We start from the raw sequence: 12,421 nt of genomic DNA, 5'->3' as shown, positions 1-12,421 counted from the left end.
TCACTTGAAGAAAACCCTGATTATCCTCACAGGAAGGTGTTTGCTTTTCATGCTCTGTACGATTGGATTCATCAGAGGCGGGGCCAGCAGGTATATATATCCCAGGAAAATCTGAAGAGACTGAGAAGAGCTATTCTCGAATCTGTGTATCACAGGCAAGCCAAGCATTGGTGTGTAGAAAAGCAAGACAACGCAGAGGTGGGCCACACAGGTGTTCAGGGCCCTGAGGGACTCCATGTGGCATGTGATGCTCAGCACTGTTCTGAGGATCATCACATAAGAAAAGCAGATGAGCAGCGAGTCTAACCCCACTGTTAAGAGTGCAATGGACAAGCCATAGATTCTGTTGACTGTGATATCTGAACAAGCTAATTATATGACCTCTTGGTGCACACAGAAGGAATAGGAAAGGACATTAGCTCGATGGTATTGAAACCACTTCAGGAGAAAGGGGAGTGGGAATATTAGGGCCATTGCCCTTAGCTCACACACCAGTCCCATCTAGGCTATTTTTGACGGTGTTAAGACGGACTCATATCTTAAAGGATTGCAGATCGTGACAAAGCGGTCAAAGGCCATCAACAAGAGCACGGACGATTCAATGTATGAAAGTGAGTGGATGAAAAACAGCTGAGCAAAACAGGCATCGAGGCTGATCTCCCTAGATTTAAACAAGAATATGCCCAGTATCGTCAGCATGGTGGTTACCGATAAGCCAAGGTCTGTGACGGCCAACATGGAAACAAAAAAGTACATGGGCTCATGGAGGCTTGGATCTGTTTTTATAATGAACAGAATGACTGAAATTCCTACTCTCGAAATAGCATACACTAAGCAGAAAGAGATAGAGATAGAAATCCAGAGATGGATATCTTCCAGTTCAAGTATCCGGGTGAGAAGTAACACTTCAGAGTTGGATTTGGTGTCATTGACAGCTGACATAATGTACTGGGCAGGTCCCAGGAGTTTTCAACTTTCCTTCCTGAAGGGAAAAAGAACAGGAAACTAGATTATATTTAACAAGACATCTTTCTGCTCTCAGTGCAAGTCTAGAGACTCCCAGGATCTCAAGGAAGATCATCAAAAACACAGTCTTGGATTTACACCACTGATGGGAAGATAAGCACTGCCAGACTGGATAAGACCTGTGTTCCTTGTAGCCCAGTAGCCAGTTTCCAATGCTGGAGAGAAAGGTGGAAGAAGCCTTTCAATAGGTGGCTATGAGATAACCTGCTTGCAGGGAAAGTTTCCTCCTGACACCCAGCACTTACACATATTTTGTGCTGTAAATCAGGAAGGTTTAGATCCCTTCCAATACTTTATTAAAAACAATCCTCACTGCTGTAATTAGATTTTCTGGTAACCCATATAAAGACCCAGTTCACCTACACCAGCGACATCATCACAGGACCTAACCAGACCAGCCACACCATCACCGGTTCATTCACCTGCACGTCCACGAATGTAATATACACCATCATGTGCCAGCAATGTACCTCTGCTATGTACATCGGCCAAACTGAACAATACTTATGTAAAAGGATAAATGGATCCAAGTTAGATATCAGGAAGGGCAATATACAAAAAGCTGTAGGAGATCACTTCAACCTCCCTGGCCACACAATAGCAGATTTAAAGGTAGCCATCCTGCAGCTAAAAAACTTCAGGACCAGACTCCAAAGAGAAACTGCTGAGCTTCACTTTATTTGCAAATTTGACACCATCAGCTCAGGATTAAACAAAGACTGTACTGAAGAAATCTGTATGTTGGATACTGTTATTTTTCTTTGACTGTATGTGCTGTATTGCTATAATGATAAGAGCATGTTTCGATTTATGAGGCGTCTTAGTTAATCTACAGATTGTTGTCTTATCAACGGAAGGATTTTTTTGAATAGTCTGAGCAGTTTTACTGCACTGTGGTGTCTTTCCTCCAAATTGAAGCAACTCAGGGTACTGGCATCCCCAACTTTCCCAATTTGCATATTTGTGTTGTTCTCCACAAGGGGGAGTTCTGCTGTCAGAACAGACTGAACTTTCTCACTATCCCTGCAATACAAAGGAATTATTACGGTTACGGGTGCAATCGAAGTTTGGTGGGTTACACTCAGGCCAGGCCCTTGTCTCCGGCTCTTTAACAGAGCCCTGACTCTGCTCTCCCAGGAGCCTCTCTCTGCTTGAACACAGGTTGCTCTTACAGGCCCAGCTCACTAGGTGACATCTACCCTGTCTTTCCATCCAGACTCCAAGGAGGACTGGAGAACCGAGCAGGATTATGACATCACAGGTGTCAAGGAGGCTGAACAACTGTAACATTAGAATGGCCACACTGCGTCAGACCAAAGGTCCATCTAGCCCAGTATCCTTTCTTCTGACAGTGACCAATGCCAGGTGTTTCAGAGGGAATGACCAGAACAGGGAATCATCAAATGATCCATTCCCTGTCATCCATTTCCCGTTTCTGGTAAACAGAACCTAGGGACACTCAGAACATGGTGTGGCAGCCTGGCCCATCTTGGCTAATAGCCATTGATGACCTTAGTTTCATGAAATTATCTAGTTCTTTTTCGAACCTTCTCATAGTCTTGGCCTTTCCAACATCCTCTGGCAAAGAGTTCCCTGGCTTAACTATGCATTGTGTGAAGAAATACTTCCTTTTATTTCTTTTCGACCTGCTGCCTATTCATTTCATGTGGTGACCCCTAGTTCTTTTGTACTGAGAAGGAGTAAATAACACTTCCTTATTTATTTATTCCACACAAATAATGATTTTATAGACCTCTATCATATCCCCTGTAGTTGTCTTTTCTAAAATGAAAAATCCCAGTCTTATTAATCTCTCCTCCTATGCAAGCTGTTCCACACCCCTAATTATTTTTGTTGCCCTTTTCTGAATCTTTTCCAATTCCAAGATGTCTTTTTTGAGATGGGGAGACCACATCTACATGCAGTATTCCTAAGCTTTCTTTCCTATGGTTCAGCCAGTTACTGATCCATGAGAGGACACTTCCTCACTCAAGAACTCAGATGCAACTTGCTGTGAGAAACTCATTTTAACAAGGATGTCACTGTGCCAACACAGGCCACAGGTCAAAAAGTGTAACTTCAATAAGAATGGTATTGGAAGAGCCCAAAAGAACCACTACAAGAATATATTGACTATGACCCCTTCCTTCAAATGCACTGTGGCCTAGTGGATAGAGAAATAGATGGAACTCAGAAGACTTAAGTGGTAGTCCTGGCTCTGCTCCTGTCGTTCTGGGTGACCTTGGGCAACTCATTGCTCTTCTTTTTGCCTCAGTTTCCCCTCTTGAAAGGGGGCTAATGCTACAGACCTCCTTTTTAAAGTGCTTTGAGGTCTATTGATTGAACATGTTAGATAAGAGATAGGGCTCTTTATTATTTTATGATATAGGGTGCTTTTCTTAAAGCGCCCACTGTTGGAGTCATGTAATTTATTTGAGAATCTCTGCTCTTTCTTTTATTTTATTTGTTAGCCACTTTGAAGCCCTGATAGTTGCAGAGAGAAGCTGGAGAACGTGAATTGAGTGCAACTTAGCGGCTCAGACACCAGAAGGCAAATGAAAAGTTCCCCAGATGAATGTTTTTGGAAGATCTCATTATTTTGAAACCAATCTCATGATTTGGGTGGGGCCCAGCTCATGGTGTTAGAATGCTTGGGCTGGCAATACCGTGAAAGCTTTTCTGCACACGTAGCACTAGATAATCACATCAGAGCTGCTTCTCACTTCAGGCTGGGAGATTCTGCTTCAGTCACAGGGGGTTTAGGAGTTCCCATAAGTAGGGAAAAAATGTCCCTTGCCTAAGGCTTGAGAGTCAGAGCTCGGAAAAGACCCAGGGTTTTCCTGGGAAACCTGATGCCTTCTCTCCTGACTTATTCTGAGCTCAGCAGCTCAGCTCAGTTTAGTGGTTGCCCCATCCCATCTCCTGATCTAAGTACAGCATTGACACCTCATAGACTAGAGGGAGATTGCAGGAGGGCAGCCTCATTGTGACCTAGACACAACATCAGCGCCTGCCTGATGCCAGAGCAGCAACCTGCCCTCAGGTGTACCCTGGGTACCTGTTGCTGGTTTGAGAGTGTCTGTGTTGAGAGTGTCTTAGTGTTTGAGCCCGGGGAAATGAGTTCACTCCTCCTCTATCTCAACTCTGCCTCCTGCCTAACGATCCTGAAATTCATGCTGCTCTTTCTGGTCTGTTATGCTGTGATAAGGCTCCCCAAATCTGAGGTAAGTGAGACTTCTAGAGAGATGGAAAGGCTGGATTGATGCCAGCTGAATGCAGGAACCAAATACAAGTGTTTTAAAATCAGCGGGTTTGGATCATCGCCACCCAAGAATCCTCAAAGAGTTGACTCAGGAGGTTATTGGCCCACTGACAATAATTTTTTAACAAATTTAGGATTTCTGAGGGAATTTCAGAAGGCTGGAAGTGTGCTAATGTTTTTTCAATATTCAAAAATGTACGGGAGGTTGACCCGGGTTCTTATAGGCCAGTGAGCCTGAAATAATGGACAAACTGATATGGGAATGAATCAATTAAGAATTAAAAGACAGGAATATAATTAAAGCAGGTTAACAATGTTTTATGGAAAATAGTCCATGTCAAACATAGATGTGACAAACTTAGACTTTTGTAAGGTGCTGTTTTTCATACATTCCAAGGCAAGATGGGCCCATTGTGATCTTCTGGTCTGACCCTCCTGTCTAACACAGGCCAAAGAATTTCCACACAATAATGCCTAGTGCATATCTTTAATTAAAATGTCCAATCTTGATTTTAAAAATTGCCATGATGGAGAATCAATCCACCATGACCTTGGTAAATTGTTCCAATTGTTAATTCTTCTCACTGTTAAAAATGGACGCCTTATTTCCAGTCTGAATTTGTCTTGTTTCAACTTCCAGCCATTGGACCATGTTAGACCTTTCTCTGCTAGATTGAAGAGCCCATTTGTAATTATTTCTTCCCCATGTAGGTATGTATAGACTGAGCTCCTAAAGTCTATCACTACAAGGCATGTTTTCTAATCCTTTCATCATTCTTATGGCTCTTCTCTGAACCCTCTGCAATTTATCAACATCCTTCCTGAATGTTAGACACCAGAACTGGATGCAGGATTCCAGCAGCGGTTGCACCAGTGCCAAATACAGAGGTAAAATAACCTCTCTCCTCCAACTTGAGATTCCCCTGTTTATGCATACAAGTACCGCAGGACATTTGGATAAGAAATTAGCACTGTACAAAATATCAATGGAGCATAGGTTAAACGGATTGAGAACAGGCTAATGGCGAACTGGCAGATCTCAAAAAGTAATTGTCAAAGGGCTTATCGTATGTGGGTGTTTCTAATGGGGCTCTGCAGGGATCAGTACTGATGCTGGTCAATATTTTTTCAATGACATGGAACTAAATACAAAATTGCTGCAGATAAAAATGTACTGATGAGATAATCCTATTTGTATGGATGTTTCATTTCTGTATTTGAAGTTAGGAATATGGGCTCTGTATCAATTACAAAAGTTCTTGCACCAGGGGAATGCCCCCAAACTGTAAGCCATCAGCTTGGATGGGGTACTAGCAAGGACAATATGACTTGGAAGATACTAATCTTCCTCCTTCCTGAAGTTTCCTGGGATGCTGCTTTGACACTGCAGGATCATGGGATCATGTCACCTCACAAAATCATAGAATCCATAGAATCTCAGGGTTAGAAGGGACATCAGGAGGTCATCTAGTCCAAGCCCCTGCTCAAAGGAGGACCAATTCCCAAGGAAATCATCCCAGCCAGGGCTTTGTCAAGCCTGACCTTAAAAACCTCTAAGGAAGGAGATTCCACCACCTCCCTAGGTAACTCATTCCAGAGCTTCACCACCCTCCTAGTGAAAATGTTTTTCCTAATATCCAACTTAAACTTCCCCCACTGCAACTTGAGACCATTGCTCTTTGTTCTGTCATCTGCTACCACTGAGAACAGTCTAGATCCATCCTCTTTGGAACCCCCTTTCAGGTAGTTGAAAGCAGCTAGCAAATCCCTCGTCTTTCTTCTCTTCTGCAGACTAAACAATCCCACTTCCCTCAGATGGACATCATTTTGGACTGGTGATATTTTTTCAAAAGGAGGGAGGGGAGGGTCATACTGGGCTACAAAGGATTCCTGTCATAGCCAAATCCTATTTAAGAATTCAAAGGGAATTAATCTAGGTTCTTCTCCACCACCTCCCTGCACAAAAAAGGAAGACTGCTGAAAACACCTGGAGAAATAAAGGAACTAAACTGTGGGGGGTGGGGGAGGACAGGGGCTGAGCCCAGGCAAGAAAGATCTAGCCTGTGAAAGGAATACCTGGAGAGTTAAGCTGCAAGCAGTGCAGTTTACCTTCAAGAAACTTTGCAGCTCCCAGGCAAGTGGGCTGAACTCATGCCAAACTGTTGTTGCTGTTTTTTGGTGTAAAACAGCTGCCATTTAAGGATGATATTAGGGTTATATCAGCACTTGTTTGGGAGGATTTGCATAACCCATTCATGGTTTCACCACTCAGGAGCAGCATGGCCATCCCAAATGCATGCCGATAAAACCCCAATAGCATGCATTCCCTAAATATGTATCTAGGTCTGAAATCTGTGCATGGTATCTGGGGTTAGTTGCATACCCTGCAATCCTAAAACCTGCAGAGTTTTATCATCTCTGCAGGAGAGAGAACTTTGCAGGCTCTCTCCTTCAATGCTTATAAACTCTGCAGGCTCCTGGTACCAGCAATTCCTGTTTCTCCAACCCCTGGATTGTTCCAGTGACCTCTGTTATGGGTTGTGCTCTGTGCCCTATATTGTCTGCATCACTGGAAAGCACAATGCCTACCCATAAAGCCTTATAGTGCAATACTCTCCCACAAGGAAAAACTTCTCTCTGGCCCCACATGGCAGTCACCTCTGTCTCATTGTTCTCTCAGATTTATTGAGGAGTTCTCTTCTAATCCTGCTGCTTCTTCTGTGTGTGGCAGGCTTCTCCGAGGAAGAGGAGGCACAGAGAGAGAAAGAAGAAACCGAAAGGTGAGCAGCCCCTGACCCCACAGCTGCGGTGGCAGACTCAGGCCCCATGCAAAGCAGAGAAATAGGGTCTATTCCATTACCTGCCTCCCCCCTTCCTGCGAAGGCACAGTTGTGCCCAGAGTCATGCAGAGGCACTGGCTGGGGCTCCGTTCACAGGCTGCCTGTGAAATCTGGGACTCTAGAGTGCTAGGAAGCAGAGGGTGCCCAAGCAGCTCAATGTATCCTTTATGTCTCAAGTCTGGCAGCTTTTGGACGCTGTGAGGAAGAGTTGGAGGAGGCTTGTGCATCCCTAGAGACATGGTAAGCAATGCCCTTCTCCATAAATCTGCAGTGAGTCAGTCCTATCCTATAGCATCATGCAATTCATCCCCACCCAGGGGCAGTAGCCTGATTAATCCCTCCCCTGCCCCGACCTATGTACCAGGCAAGCAACTCTTCTCCTTTAGAATCATGCAATTCATTTTCACTCAGCAGAAGTTGCCATCTCTAATACATCCCCACACCTCGTACAGTTGGTCGTTTCCTTCCTCGAGCATCATACGGTTCATTTAACCTGGGGCAGTGTGTGTGTGTGGGTAGACTGTATCGACTGGACTGGACCATCCTCCCCTCCCGAGAGGGGAAGAAAATATTCTCTGGGAGCAGCCCAGTGCTCCCCAGGGAGGTGAGGTGGAGATGTCAGGAGGAAGGCTGGCCTTTCTGGTACTGTGAGTAGGGTGAAAGGGATCTGGCAGCACTTGGGTAACGGCCCCTCCTCCTGTCCCACAGGATAGGTTCCCTGTAGCATTTGAACCCTGGACCTTCAGCTCTGTAGCATAAAGCACCTCTTAGAGCTAAAGAGGTAGCTGCATTAGTTGACAGCTTTAGTAGGCTGTTATCCCATATGTTGATTAGCTTCTGTGGGTGGGACATGACACACACACTGCCAGCAGGATACACTCTCACCTCCTCAGCACTAGACAGGGTTCACCTTAGAATCCAGCTAACCCCAAAGCAGAACATCCAAGGCCCGGGTATTGCAGGGGAAGAGGCTGCCTTGGTGGAGAATGGGATAGGAAGCCTTTTGGTGCCGCACCTCTGGGTAAAAGAGGGCCTGAGGGCAGGGCCTGCACTCAGCTATCTGCTCTCTCTGTCCACAGCTGCCCTGTGCCCCTGGAGAAGCTCCCCTTGGCTCACAGCCTCAGGCTCTTTGAGAGGAGGCTACTGTATGTGGCTAGACACCTGGATGAAGTTCTGATACCATAAGGCAACTGACCGGGGGGCACCAGACTGGGGGCTGGGTGGGAGGGGATAGTGAATGTAGAGAGGAGGGAGCAGAGACAACCAGACACTCCAGGATCCTAAAATAACAGGGAAAAAGCCACAAAGAGGCTTTAGCTTCCAAGGTGACAGACCAGTGAAAGTGAGATGAGGGATTATCAGAAATTAAATGCAGAGATTACAAATTGGGGTTATGAGTATGATCAAATCCTTCTGTACGGCAATATCTGCCAGCAAGCGACTGTCTAGCATGTACCCGTGCTGTGTTTGAAAGAAAAAGCAATCAAATGGCACTCCATGAGGGAGTGTCCATCCCACATAGCACTGGATCGGGCTCAGGTGGCCATGCAGGCCCATTAACTCCACAGGGTGCAAGTGGAGGAAGAGCCAGGGAGCAGGGAATTGATTTCAAGCAGGCTCAGATGGGCAGGCATAGGCAGGCCTATAAAGCCAGGAAGCTGGCAACCTACAGGGGCTGCTGCTGGGAAAGGGCAGCCCCTCCCTCAAAAGAGGGGGGAATGTTTGGAGCTGGTGCACCCAGGACATGGAGGGGAACCAGGAGTAGTAGGAAGCAGTCCAGGCTTGGAGAGGAAAGCCCAGAACTGCTGGGTTGAGAGTTCCTGGACTGAAGCCCAGTGTGAGCCAGAGTTTCCCTACCAGTCACCAAGGGCATGGAAGAGACCAGCGGGGCAATGAACAGGAAAGCTGTCTGGGTCATTGTGGGAGTGATAGTGACCATGTCTCATCTGTCCCTGTCTGCTCTCTCCCACAGGCCGAGTGCGTTGAAATCTGCCATGAGCCAGTTCTCCTTTTCCCCTATGGAATCCACCACCTCTTCCCTCTGGAGTCCCACTCCTTTTCCCTGAGAGAAGCTTTCATGACTTGGTCAGAGCCCCTCTGCCACACAAGGGAGATCATGACTGTCTCAAGCTGGGAAGGATCCACTCATCTCATCCAAGCCCAGCATCTTCCCAGTCCTCCTGCCCACAGCAGACGAGACCGGCGAGAGCAAAACATAGGTCTGGACCAGATGTCAGCCCATGGCTCAGACTTCAACATCTGACAGAAACATCTGCAGAGCCAACTGGGGGCTCCACTAACCCCCATCCCAGGGGAGCCATTCCTGGGTGAGCAGGACACCAAGCAGCAATGGACATTCAACACAGGCCAGCCCATTTGTGGATTTCCAGAAAAGGTCTCAAAGCCCCTGAGATCCGACACCAGCCCTCAGCATGCACAGGAGATCCAGGAGCCATGTGTCTGCCCCTGGGGTCCCGTGCCCCAAAAGGCCTACAGGATCATGGCATCTCCTGATGCCATCCTGGCCAGGCTTGTGCCCACAGCCTGGGTCAAGCTGCAGGATCACGTGGCTCAGAAATGCTCAGAGATCCAAATGAAGGCGTTTCCTAAGTTTGTGAAAGAGTCGCACAGAGATGCTCCCCTCCTGAGAGAAACTGCCTTGCCTAGGCCACTCCGCCCCCGTAGGGAGCCAGGCAAGCACAGGACAGTGGCATTCCCAACAATGGGACAACAGCCTGCCCACCCCATCGAACTCCACATAAGGCGTGAGCATCTCGACATGCAGAGCGGGCTGCTCACTCTGGACCCAGAGCCCCCGGAAAAGCTGCCTCAAACCGTCCAAGCCAGGGGAACCAGTGTGGAGTTCAGTGAGATGGAGACCAATTTCCTGCAGATGGGGAGGCAGAGCACAAGCTCCTCTTCTTCCACATGTCCTCCAACGCCAGTGGAAGATACCACCATGAAGACAGGTAGGAATGATGGCGTGTCAGGATCCAGATTAACCCAGATCACTGCACTCTGCCAGCAATGATGGGTCTGACATCGCCACCTCCAGGAACCACAATAGCAGAGAAGACCCTTGAAGCTACACTCCAGATTTGTAGGAGCGAGTTGAAAAAGCCCCTTACCAGTGTGAGCGGCACCAAAGGGACTGAAGAGAAGCTGGAGCTGCACATGGAGAGGAAGGTGATCTTGGGAGAAGGCTCCTGCCTGGGGCCAGGGGCACAGGCAGGTGAGAGCAGGGCAGATCTTCCCAGGACCCAATGCCACCAGGTTGCCCCAGAGGCACCAGGCTCTGAACAGCTCACAAGATTCACCCTTGACTCTCTCCTTTCTGGACAGGCTGCACACGACCTGCAGATCAAGCAGCTGACAGAAATGTTGAGCAGCTCCCACCTCATGGTGGGCCAGGTCTCAGTTTGCCAGCAGTGCCGCAAGACATATCCAGGAAAGATGAAGGGTAAGAAAACTCAGAAGGAGACATCTGCTGAGCTGCCGGGTCTTCAAGACGTCGTGGATTCACAGGGGTTCGTTGGAACTGTGAATTCAAAGCTCTCCAGGAACCAGCAGCCAAACAAATTCTGTAAGAAGTGCAGTAAGCTTTGACGCGAGAGACCAGCTGGCTCTGAAGGTGCTGACTTCCCCACAAGATCCCACGGAATTCCAAGGTGATGGACTCCAGGAGACTCCTCAGCATCATCCAATCACAACAAGATGCCAGTGCTGTGGCTCCTTCCTGCAGGCAAGAGCAAGACGCAGGATGGAATGGGGAAAACGGCTCCCACCAAGCAACCAAAGATGGTGTCCATTGCGACGAGTACAACAGAGCTTTGGCAAGTTGGGGAGAAAGCAACTGGGAATCCTGACCGTTCTCCCACAAAGTCACCAAAGGCCTCCAGAGCTAGGGCACCATCTCCTCCAAGGAGCAAAGTTACAGTGCTCAAACAGATGTTAATGTGCCTCAAACAAACCTTCAGCAAGCTTCAAAAGAAAGTGAAGTCCCAAATGTCCAAGGACTCTCGTTCCAGAACACCTGACACTAAATTTACAAAGCTACCCTTTTGGAAGGCAAGGGCCTCCAAGGGTATCCGGTTTCCATACTACTGAATCCCACCCTGCCAGCATGCTCACTAACAGAAGGGACCCACAAATTCCAACATCTCTCTATCATCCAGCGGGTCTGCTAAGCATGGGCTAAAGTGACTGAGAAGAATGGCTTGTTGTCCTGGGACACAGAGACTGATGTATAAGAGACTCTCCTTTAGAGTATGACATCTAAACCCAGATTCCAAGATGAAGGGCGACCTGGGGTCTTTGATGAGATTGAGGGTGTGGCTAGCCCACTGGATTTGTTACTTTACCTCTCATGGTTCAAGAATCAATCCTTCCTTCAAGAAGAGCTGATACTAAATTGACAAAGCCACCCTTTTGAAAAGCAAGAGCCCTTAAGTCGGTCCAGTGGTACTATTAGGGGCCTACCATCAATCAAACTGAAACCGACCCTTTGATCCCTAAAACTCTGCCCCTTGACCCTTAAACCCCGCCCACCTATCACCAGAAGTCCCACCCACGGGGATATTTTTCCGAGGTCAAGGCGAACACATGACCCGAAGCAAAGTGTGTCATGTGACCACTCTAAGAACTCCTCCCACTGTCCCCTACCAATCAGGAATGATTTCACCCCCATGGGCCTACTCCAAGAGGTGATTTGAGCAATCCAGGGTGTTCCAGGGTGGGGTGACTCATCAGGATGTGGCTCATGTGACCCCTCTAAGAACTCCTCCCACTGCACTCTACCAATCACGATGGGTTTCAGCTTCATAGGACCACCCAAAGAACAGATTTGACCAATCAGTGGTGTTCCAGGGCAGGGTGACCCACCCAGATGAGGGTTGTGTGAACCCTCTAAGAACTACTCCTAGTGCCCTCTGCCAATCAGAGCGCAGCACTATCACCCCCCATAAGTCCCTACAATCGGGACAGAAGAGGCCATCTTTTACCAAGGACGCGTGCTTTAGAAATCGTGGAAACATGGACTCCTTCACCGCCCCTGTTAGCACTTTGGACTTCGTTTTAGCCCCAAAGGCCTTTGGACTTATGTGTAGAAAGCGCTACATCAGCAACAGTTCCCGCGAGGGCTCTTTGACTCAGCCATTGATGGATACGCCAGAACCCGAAACCCAAACTCTCGTGAGGCACCCTGATGAGTGTGATGGCCTCTCATTTTCCACCTCCCTAGAGGTGGAAGGCAAACATAGCTTGGGGGAGTCATCAGAGGACAAGGTGAATGGAA

At 47.6% G+C, this 12,421-nt stretch overlaps 1 pseudogene; it reads right to left on the bottom strand.

The window, feature by feature from the left end:
* LOC127055161 (olfactory receptor 51G2-like) lies at positions 1 to 942 on the bottom strand (annotated as a pseudogene).
* Between the last annotated feature and the right edge of the window lie 11,479 nt (positions 943 to 12,421).

This window comes from Gopherus flavomarginatus, chromosome 1 (assembly GCF_025201925.1).
Source record: "Gopherus flavomarginatus isolate rGopFla2 chromosome 1, rGopFla2.mat.asm, whole genome shotgun sequence".
Taxonomy (NCBI): Eukaryota; Metazoa; Chordata; order Testudines; family Testudinidae; genus Gopherus; species Gopherus flavomarginatus.
Note: the sequence above shows the minus strand (reverse complement) of the source record. Positions and strands in the feature narration are given on the sequence as shown.